Source organism: Myodes glareolus, chromosome 21, assembly GCF_982192425.1.
Source record: "Myodes glareolus chromosome 21, mMyoGla1.1, whole genome shotgun sequence".
In the NCBI taxonomy this organism is placed as follows: domain Eukaryota; kingdom Metazoa; phylum Chordata; class Mammalia; order Rodentia; family Cricetidae; genus Myodes; species Myodes glareolus.
In genome coordinates, this window is record NC_142046.1 from 28,853,426 (window position 1) to 28,864,744 (window position 11,319).

The 11,319-nt window shown below is 38.0% G+C and overlaps 1 long non-coding RNA gene across 1 annotated transcript; it reads right to left on the reverse strand.

The window, feature by feature from the left end:
• Positions 1-3,333: 3,333 nt before the first annotated feature.
• Positions 3,334-6,614, reverse strand: LOC125395106 (uncharacterized). Its single transcript, XR_007230443.3, has 3 exons — positions 6,534-6,614; positions 5,997-6,168; positions 3,334-3,408 (listed from the first exon to the last, which is right to left on the reverse strand). It is a non-coding gene; the product is annotated as an uncharacterized LOC125395106 (long non-coding RNA).
• Positions 6,615-11,319: the final 4,705 nt, after the last annotated feature.

Below are 11,319 nucleotides of genomic sequence, written 5' to 3' on the forward strand. Positions count from 1 at the left end.
GGCTTTTGGTGTGGTTTTGAAAGCTGAAACAAACACAATAACACAATTTAAGCTAAATAAACAAATAAATAGATAGATAGATAAAACACAGACAGACTATAAAGCTTATTTTACCACTGAACACACACAGGCTCTCCATTTGCCCTTCTGTAATTTAAATAATATAATGAGTACTCAGAGACACCAAACAATATATTTTTGTCAGATTTTATTGCATACAGATGACAATTATCAGATTACTTTGGAATGGCCATTTAGGGCCTTCTGACATGTCCCTTTAAATTTTCTGTAAGTGGCTCCAGATATATTTGCTTTCCTTGATTTTACAGGATCCTAGGGGAACAGCCTGTTCTCTCTCATCACAAAGAGAGAGCCCAGGAAAGGGGCAGGGTTTCCCCCTCACAGGTGATGGAGTTGTATAAAGAATGCAGCAGATAATGGCTGGCTTGTCCTCTGAACAGATGGTGATGGTCTTGTTGCTAGGAGAAGGCCTCAAGAATTTAGTTTTTTAATTCCACATTATTTGCCTCAGTGCCATGAATATCCCTTGGTTTCCTGAGGCAAAACACAAAAACTACACACAAGGCGCGACACAGAAAGTGAGGGGAGAGAGAGCAAGAGGGCCCAGCGTGACAAGGGAGCGGCGTGGAGGCACAGTGAGAGAGGCTTCATGGAAAATGCAGTCTCAGCTGTGGGCAATCACCTGGGTTTAAATGGTAGGAAGGAAGGAAGACTGGTTGGCAGGAGAGCTGGGCCTTTGATGCCTTCTGCAACACAGAGAAAAATGCCCGTTCTTCCCATTAGTCCGTTGGCTTTCCTAATTAAGATAAACATGTTTCTGAAGGAGTTAACTTTTGTGCCATGCCATTTATAAAAACAACTATATATACGGAGAAGAATGTTGGCCAAGAATTTGGACTGCTCGTGATTGTACGAACCATTTCAGAGAAATATTTTGAAACAGTTACTTTATTTTGAAGGCAGTGATTTTTCCTTCCCTTCACTCAATTAAATATCTAATTTCAGCGCTAGAGGATGATAACCAGAGTTCTTAAAAAGTAAGCAAATGGTTAGGAAATGGTAACCATGCCTCTGGAGCATGAAAAACGCACCCCACTAAGAGCTTTATTCTTTCATTATTGATTAACTTCCGAAAACACCCACTCATGAAATTTTCAGTAAAATACTGTTATTTTTGATTTCTTTTATTGAGCAGTAGAGGCATATTCGTGACTACACGAGTGTGGAGGACCTGGAGAGCAGGGAGCTCAGTGTTAAGAGGGTGCGGCTTTGTCAGAACAGGACTGTCTTGGAGCACTGTCACCTAGCTGGACTAGCCACTTCCTTCAAACCGTCAAAGGCAGTGTGGCTTGATCCTACATAGACTGCCATTACTCACGTGCTTTGGAATTACCTGGATGTGGTTGTAGCAGTCGGGAATTGACTGCCTGATTTTTATGAATTATGTGAGGGCGTTTCCTCAAGTCTTAGAGTTAAACTGTGCTTCAACATGAAGAGCTGGTGAGTGTTTCCTGCGCCCTGCATTTTGCTTCAGAAAACAAAACAAAACAAAAGTAAGGGACCCGGCAATGTGGTGAATTCTACCCCAGTCAGCCACAAGTGTCATTTGTAATGCTGGGGTCAGAGCTGTCCCTAAAACCCAGATTTTTATAGGATAGCAGTATAAATCATGTGCTGCAACTGCGATAGGAAAGCTGTCAATCACACACAAGTTTTATATTCCTTGCTTGGGAGGGAAATGATGACACAGGTTTTGTTTTAGTTTCGGTTCTTTTCCCTTTACACCTCTTCAACCTTCGCATCTGTGACCCATCTCAGTTCGTCTCTTAACACACCAAACAGTAGTTTATGGTACTTGCTTTTGAAAGGATCCAAAGTTGTATTTCTAAAAATGACTATCCGCATCAATATTACCTGTTTGGTCTTATACTTCCTCTGGGCTCTTAAGTAAACTATTAGCATAGTCTGAGTGATTTAATTGAAGGCAAGGTGTTAATGACATATTAATGACTTCTTAGATAATATGTTTGCTTTCTGGTAAAGATTTTTAATGATGCGAAAAAATAATGACTAGTGATTAGAATTCTGAGTGCTACCAGAGAAACGGCTGTAAGAACGTGGAGGGCAGCAGACAGAGAGCCGGCAGGGACCCTCCCCCACAATTCTTAGCATGCACTGTGTAGATGGCTGTCTTCCTCTTCAGTATCTGACCAGCCACGTTTCAACAGTTTTGCCATAGTCAACTGTATGTGTCTCAAGATGTGACACACACCATAATCTGGCTCTTTAATCCTACAAAAGCATGGTACAAATTGTGTCTTCCAAAAAAGTAGACTTCATTTAAATAAGCAATTGTCTTAGACATGTCCAATTGATAAAGTATTCATTTTGCCAAACTTGCATCTAAAATTACTTTTAGACTTATTTGTATGAAGGTAAATTCTCTTTCATCCTTAAAATAAATTTACTTCAAGTTTTAGATTACAGTATCAGACCTTAACAGAACACACATTATTAAACATTTTGCATTCACCAAAAAATATTGCAATGAATATGACCTGGTTGAAAGAATTTGGTATATTCTCTACTTTTTACTATTATTTTTAATTTTAATAAATGATGAAGCAAATAGTTGATTTTTTTCCTATGGTAAAATTTATATCATTAAGAAAAACAAGGTTCAATTCCTATCCTAAACAAGACCACAGAAAAGAAGCAAATGTCTATAGAAAAGCACTTGAAAATTTCTACCAAAAACTGAAGCTAAAATAAGATGCATCTTTATTATTTCCTTCTTAAAAGTATATATGGGAGTGGTTCTGCTGGACTAAATTAAGAAATAATACGTTTATAAATAATTACATACTTTTATACACAGAAAAAAAATACTTTAAATATTTTCACCTAAAACAAAATAAAGAAATATTCCTTAAATTTTAAGTAGTTTTTATTTAGGGATAAATGATCTCACTTTCTGTTGTTTTTAGTATTTTGGGTGTAAGTGTACATCTGTACATGGTGTGCACATAGACAGACTGCCTTAAAAGAAAAAGACCTGTCTCATTTTTGTTTTACTAGATTTCAGTGATGTCCTATTGCTAAAAAGGATGTGAGGCCTGCTGAGTGTGGTTTAAACACCCTCTTCTTTCTCACGTGGAGAGGTCATGGGGATAGCAAACTATGAGATGCTGGTTTTTGAGTCCTTGCACTTAACACTTTCATGATTTCAATGACCACTAAGTCAATTTTGGAACCAAAGAAACCTGCGAGGTCATGGCTGGAGTTTTAGAATCCTAGGGGGCTGCTGGGTTACACTTACTTTTGCCTGAGATATTCCCATTGGTTAAGCTCCTTGGTGAGCAGTCAGTGAAGGTTCTGTAGCAATATCTGGGGAAATAGAAGGTAGTTAGAGCTAGAGAACCAAAATCATACAGTTCAAAAAAGTCTATGCTTTAACCTATTTAGTTTCTTGGCTTTTAAACATAATATATATATGTATATTTTCTGATCTACCCTAGAAAATGTGTGATGTGGAGAGAAATACACTTGTGTTATTGCATGACTTGCTATAAGACACTTCATGGAGTCTGGGCATTTACAGCAAAGTTCGGTTACTGTTGCGTCTTGCTTGGGGTATCAGTCACAACAGAAGGAATAAAAAGTCTGAAGCCTTGGCCTGCTCTACTTTAGTGAAGGTGTTACCAATCTGTCTAAATTTTATTAAGAAGAAGATTGTACTCTTTATTATGTGTTTATTCTCTCTTCTCTCTGTGCTTGCCTCACCTCTCTGTGTGTGTATGTGTACGCACATGTGCATGCATGCATGTATCTGCGCTTGCACGTACGTGTACACATGAACGTCTGTGAACATGTTCAGCTGTATGTGTGGGTATGTGTACATGTGTCAGAGAACAACCTTGTGTACCGCAGGATGTACCATTTACCTTGTCACTTGAAATGGGGTTTCTCATTAACTAGGGTTTTGTCAATTAGACTAACCCCCCCACCCCCCACCCATCTTTATCTCCTTAGTACTGGGATTGTAGGCTTGTTTCAACATGCCTGATTTTTCATCAACATGGGTTCTGGGGGATTGGAGTCAATACTGTGTGTTTGTGTATCAGGCACTTTCCCAACTAAGCAGTTACCCAGGTTTTACTGTTCTTCCTTAAAGGAGAACCACTGTATATGGATTTTATAGAGACTCTTAAACAACAAGTCCAGTGTACAAAGGAAATATTTTATCACTGTTTATTTGATAACAGACTAACATCATTTAATGAAAGGCCTATAAGTTTGTGTACAAAACTGAAAAGTATCCCTCGCAGTACTGATTTCGTCTTTCATGTTCCTCCTCCTTCCGCTCCCCCTCCGGACCTCGGGGGGCTCAATCCGTTGCTCCAATGTGGGCCTCCGACTGCATAGCCGTCCTTCTCCAGACAAAGGATCTATGGTGATAAGCAAAATATACATCAGTATGGTCATGGGCCACGGCCGATTCAGGCACCCTCTCCTCTGTCCAGAGAGCAATCTGGGGGATTTCTCCTTGGACCTGGGATCCCATATATAATCAAGTCTCCTGTAAACCCTAAAATGGCTCCCTTAGTTGAAATATATTCTTCCCTGATCCCATATTCATCCTACCTCCCTCCCCCCCATCCCCGGTCACCACTGCGAGGGATGCTATCACCCACTGATACAAGGGAACGGATCTGATGAGAATTTACCAGGGCCAGTCGGACTGGGACTGAACGAGGACGTGATCTAGCCAGATTCTCGGAATTTGGCCGGATTCTCTGACTGTGGCTGGCCCGGGGTCTTTCTGAAAAGCCATTGACTATGACACTGGGACCTGTTTCCTCTGCATATGCTGGATTTTGGGGATCCAGTCTGTTTGGACGCTCGCCTTCCTGGACTTGGAGGGAGGGAGAGGGAGCTGGAGCTTCCCACAGGGCAGGAAACCCTGACTGCCCTGGGGGACGGAGGGGAAGGAGGGGGGGAGTGGGAGGGTGTTGGGAGGGGGGGGGCGGAAATGGAAACTTTTATAATTTAATAAAATTTACTAAAAAAAAAAAAAACTGAAAAGTATAGGAAAATTTTGTGTTGTGATCTCTAAAGATCTTAGCACTCATACTGTGTAAAGAATAAAGTCAGCGTTTGCCGGATAAAATAACTGATTGAGACAACAGTATGGAGTACATAATTGCAGCCTATCTTTCAGGGGTAAAACAAGGAGTTAATTTAGGAGAATTACTAGGGAGGATTTGAGATCAAAATAAAGGTGGCAAGGCAGATTAAGAAAGTTAGCATTCTACCTTAGAACAAAATTCTGCTTTGCAGGAGATGGAGGGATAGAATGAGAGAAGTGGAAGAAAATAACATGTTGTCTACAGAATCTGCAGCTTGCTGACTTAGGTAGGACTTGAAAGTTATTCAAAGATAATTTGCACCTAATCAAACTTTTGAAGCTACGAATATGTAGGGTGTCTACTGTGTATTTGAAACTACTCCCTGACATTGGGAAAAAGCAAGGCTGTTTTCAGATTGCTTAGCCAATCTGGCAGTTGAAAGGGGACACTGGCAATTCTGCTCGACACCATAGGCAACGCACCATACCGATGTGTTACCCCACCTCTGCACTCCACACAGTGAAGATAACAGGGAGGGAGTCACCTGTCACCCTTCATCTTGTGTTGTTTTTTTTTTTCTCAGTCCAGAAAGGAGAGCTAACTGCACTGCATGGGGAAAAAAACCACATTCGTATATTCTATGTATAAAAAATAAGATATTTCATAGTTAAGATAATAAGTTATTTTGTTTGTTTCTGTAGAGTACTCTTTATTGTATTCCCTTTGTGGTCTACTTCAACAAGTTATCTTGCTTTTGTACTTTGTGATCAGTACTATATTTTCAAGGTTGGGAGAAAAGACACACACACACTCACGCTCACACTCCTTCAAGAAGAACATACTTACAGTTCTGAAAGTTTATTCCAGGATCATGAAGATCTGGTTTACTCCAGTAAGAGCTGGCCTTGCTCGGCAGTATTTCTCTAAATCTTAGATTTTGCCATGAAGGTTGGTAAATTTCAGCGATACTCAAAGGAATTTTTCACACGTGTTGATCTTGGTAGAGAGCAAAGGAGGACTGGAGTAAGAAAGAATTAAACTTAGTACAGAGTTATTTGCCAGGTAGTCTTAAGTTTTTAATGTTTTCTTCTAAAAAATAGTACTTTTTAAAAAAGAATTATCCAAAAATCAATACGACGATCCTGGATTAACATATAGGAAAGCAAATGCTGAAGAATGAATCTGCTGATGCTCACAAATGACAGGGACACATTCATCTTCCTCTCTGTTTCACCGCCATTTTCTCAGTTCCTCACAGGAGCTGGATTGTCGCAAATGCTCATTCATATCATTTTGGTTGTCAATAAGTATGAGTACAAAGCTTTTTTTTCTTCTCTCTTATTATTATCATATTCAAATCATGAAAAACGTATTTGCAGTTACCAAATTATGTTGGGGGTGGCTGTTCATTATTGAGTTGGCTCTTTTGAGTTTGCAGTGCACTTCAGTTAACCAGTAGGGTTCTGGGGATAACACAAAGGCAATCTTTATTAGAAAGTTGGTGGAATCTCCAGCAAGTAGTTGTCTCTGTAACTAAGATACAAAAATTATTTCATCTGTCAAAATAAACCACCTTCCAAACGCAGCCTACCTCAGCACCACAGGATCCGTAGGATCTGCTTGGCAGGTAAGGAATTCTCTTGGCATCTGCTTTGACCTATATATTTCTCATGTGTCCCCCATTCCCCCATGCCCATATAATTGGATATTGGTCAACACAAGGGGCAGCTCTCCCTAAGCCCTATAGAGAGAAATAAGAATACCCAGTTGTCAATTACTTCTTAGAATATCTATCTATCTATCCATCTATCTATCTATCTATCTATCTATCTATCTATCTATCTATCTATCTATTTATCTATCATCTATCTATATTCTTTGGATTTTTTCTCTTATCCATATTTCTTCCAGATATAGACCATATCTAAATTACTATTGGTTACCAGCCTCTAACACATGAATTATTGGCTTTCTCTCTTTCCCTGTAGATTTGTTGGCTTGGGCTACCATAACAAAATACCATAGACAGGACAACTTAAGCCACAGAATTATTTTGTCCTAGTTTTGAATACCAGATATCTGATCTCAAGAAGGCAGCAGGTTTGGTTCTTCCTATGATTTTTGTCCTGGCTTACAGCTGTACCTCTCTTACTGTAGGCTCACCTGGTTGCCCATTGGCCTGGTTTTCTGTGGCCCGGCCTCTCTATATTGATTAGTGCTCAACTTATTTACTCATTTCACCTTAATTACTCCTTTTAGGGCACAACTGCATTATGGGGTACTCGTGCTAAGGGCTTCAACATGAATTTTAGAAAGAGATGGTTTAGTTATTTTTTCTAACATAATAGTAACCACAGTGTTTCTAGGAGTGCACATTCAGCCCCTATGTGAAAAAATGAGAGTGGAGGAACCAGTACTTTTTCCCATAAGTTATCATCCATAAGTATGTAACCTGTAAATATTTCAGAAGGTGGTTAATAGCTGTGTTTTCTACAAGTGCTCCTCTGAACATTTCTGAACATTCTCTCTTTTAAAACTTTCAGCTCTATAATATTTTGTGTCTACAAATAACCTGAAAACTTTTCATGATATGATTATTACATTTCAGAGTGTCACAACTTTAAGACAAAGCTATATTCTAGATTGGGTGCTCTTTGAAGGATATGTTACATCTCACTTCTAAAATTGTTTCAGTATGACTGGTTTGAGTATTGCCCTACAAATTTGCTCATTGACTTGGGGTTATTCTCTAAGAGGTAAACTTTGCTTTGGTTTGTTTTTAAGTGTATTTTTTAACCTTACCTAATTAATGTGGTAATTAGTGTTCTGAGGTATATTGTTACTATATAAAATCTTGGAATATGGTATATTGGTTGGTTTGCTGAAATAAAGAAGACAAAAATTGGGAATGGAAAACTTACTGGGTATCTATATCATGTAGTGATATTCATTTGGTAAAATTACATATAACAACCTGAAACGCAAATACACCAAGCCTGCCAGTTTAGAGAAAACCTTTAGAGACAGCCAGAATATTTGAATGTCTTTTCATTGCATGTAGCAAGAGAGCAAGAGGAGAATCACAAAGACGACTAGGCTGATTTCTAAGTGTCACTAATGATGCAATATACTGATTCCATACTCTGAAACCTCAGTAAGAAGACTGAAAAAAACCCACCCTTGGCCTTCCAAGTTTCAGTAATACTTTCCATTGGTGAAATTGACTCAGTATAATTGAAATGATAACACTGAAGGTGTAGTGTTCTTTAATGACGAGGAGAGGTGTTCAGAGGCCTTCCTCCTGATAAAACTTTTGAAATAAGTCAAAACTAAACAAAAACTAACCCAAGATCTGTGGAAACAGTTCTATAGATATAGTGCAAATTAAGAAGTATTTTTCTCAAAACCAGTGGCGTTCTGACAAAGAGCAGGCAAATCTGTGATATGTAAGCCAAGAACTGCAACCTCCCCATTCCCCTCTGCTCCACTCAGGACTGGGGTAGGCTTGAACCCCGACTTCTTCCCTTTTTCTCTTCCAGAGAAGTGCAGACAGGGAGTTATTTTCCATGCTGCTGGAGCAACTTTCTTTGAGGCTGCATTCTGCACAGCTGTGCCTAAGACATTCTTCTGTGCAGCTCCCAATGACGTCATAGAGCTCCACCTGTGACATGGCACTGTCAAAAACTCTTGAGTTCTGGCTCCACCAGTCTAGTCCAAACAGAGAGTTCCCCACAGAGATCATTGTGTTTAGCTCAGTCTATGACTTTACATCAAATAATGCTTATTTTACATTAGTTAGTTAGACTGATATTTACATTACTAATAGTTACATTAGTTAGGTACTAACTATATTTGGTGCATATATGTTTAGAACTGAAACATTTCTTATTGGATTAGAATAGAACATTTTTTAACTTGTAAAAGGACATCTATAAGAGTTGCAATGCTACAAAATAAGCACTTTTACCTGCTAAGCTATCTGTCCAATCTTCAAAATGAACTTGAAGGCATCAAGTATTAACTTATTAATCAAAACTTAATATATCCTTGAAAAGACACACCAAGTATAGCGAAGACATTGTGGTACTGGTATTAGAATCTGCACATAGAGCTACAAACTTCAGCTAAGTATTCAGAAATAAATACATTTCAGTTGTTTACTTGTCAAGTCAATTCAACAAAGAAAAAAATTGTTTTCCGAATATTATCCTGTGATAACTAGATATCTCTGTGAAAAACAAATTATATGCTGATTTCACAGGGTATCAGAAAACCAAAGCCTTATCAAGTGTCCAAACACAAGTTTTAAAACTATCAAACACTTAGAAGAAAGCATGGGCATAAATGATTAAGACCTTACATTTGACAATGACTTCTCAGATATGGTTCCAAAAGGATGAGCAACAGAGAAAAACAATATGTAAATTTGATATAAAACTGACTTTCAAGGAAATAAAAAGATAACCCATAGTGTGAAAATATTGTTTATCTAGTTAGGATATTGAATCTAGAATAATACAGAAGTCTCACCAAAAATAAAATAAAATAAAAATAAAAAAATCAATTTTTAAAAATATTCAAATAAATGGAATAATCAGTAAAAGTAATATATGAATAAATAAACATACATTTATTCTTATTAGTCTTCAGAGAAGTATTAATCAACAATTACAAAATGGTGCTAATTCATTCCCAACTAGGGTGGCCACAATCAAAATGTCAGATTATCCACAATCTGAAAGAGCTGTTCCATAAGACTATCTTCCAGAGTTTGGGTCAGAAGTCACATAGTAGTGAAGGGAGTTTAGGATAGCTCTTAATCAGAGAGAAAATGCTCACATGCATGCTGTTCCAAACATGTCTCTTTATTGTTTTACCTTTATTCTAATTTTCCTCTTCTATTTCTAGTTTATCCTAGATCCTTCCCCTCTAGACTAAAAACCTCTCTCTCATTTACAAGAGGCTTGGAGCAATAAAAAATTACAAGAGTTACCTCTCATTGGTCACAAGCATATTCCTAGGGTAAGTGATGAGTAGTTGAACCCTATATGATGTCAACACAAGGTTCCAAGGTTACAGGAGTAAAACTGTGACCAGACTGGGGAGTGGGCACAGTGCACAGTTGCAAACTTTGAGACACAGGTCTATTGTCAGCAGACTTGGCAAGCAAAGAATTGGCATGCTTTTCTTAGGGAGCTTTGTTTAGCAGCCTTGGTTACAGACCTGTGACTCTGACTTTGTACATAGCTGTAAGGTTTTAAACTTACAATCTATTTACAAAAAGCCTTTAGTCTAGTGTGAACTTGTTCTGAGGTAAATGTGAGCTAATTGTGTGGAGTTAGTCTGAGCAAAAGCAACAAACAGGCTTGTAAGTGTCTACAGTCCTCATGAGACAATAGATCTAATTATGAAGCATGTTCTTGTATATTTTCTACATATCAAAATTATACACATAAATGAAAAGCCATCTTCCTGACCACCCACAGGTATATGGGCCCATAAGATTGAGATACAATCGTGAGATTACATATACACATCATATGAGATTACACACTACAATGCAGGTATTGGTGAGATACCAAACTGTTTTAACAAATATAAGCAGCAGCTTCCAGAGTCAATGGTTCTCTAGGCTTTGCCTTGACAGGATTAACCTCCATGAGAAAATTATTCTTCTGGTGGGTCGACATCTGAAACCTAGTTGTCAATTGCTGTAACTCTCATGGCCTCTGACATCTGCTGATAAAAAAAGTAGGAGAGAATAAGACTTCTGAATCTTCAGACACTACAATGAGGGTGTGACTAGTGTAGACACCCTGGAAACATCCTGATGATTCTTTAAGTGACTAATTATAGAGAAAACATATAGTGGGATAATTCCAGTTCCTTATGTACACCTAAGAGAAATAAAAAAAAAGTTCAGAGGAAAAAATACACATGCATGTTTCTAGCAACATTATTCACAACAGCTAAAAATTGAAACCATTTAAAATATATTAATTGATTAATGAATAAACAAAATGTGGTTTACCCATGCAATGGAAGATTATTATTCACCCATGTTTCAACATGGAAGTTTCTGAAACTTTATACTAAATAAAAAATATCATTAGTAATGTATGGCTCTGTTTTTTATAACATGTAAAGGACAGGCAAAACTATAGAAACT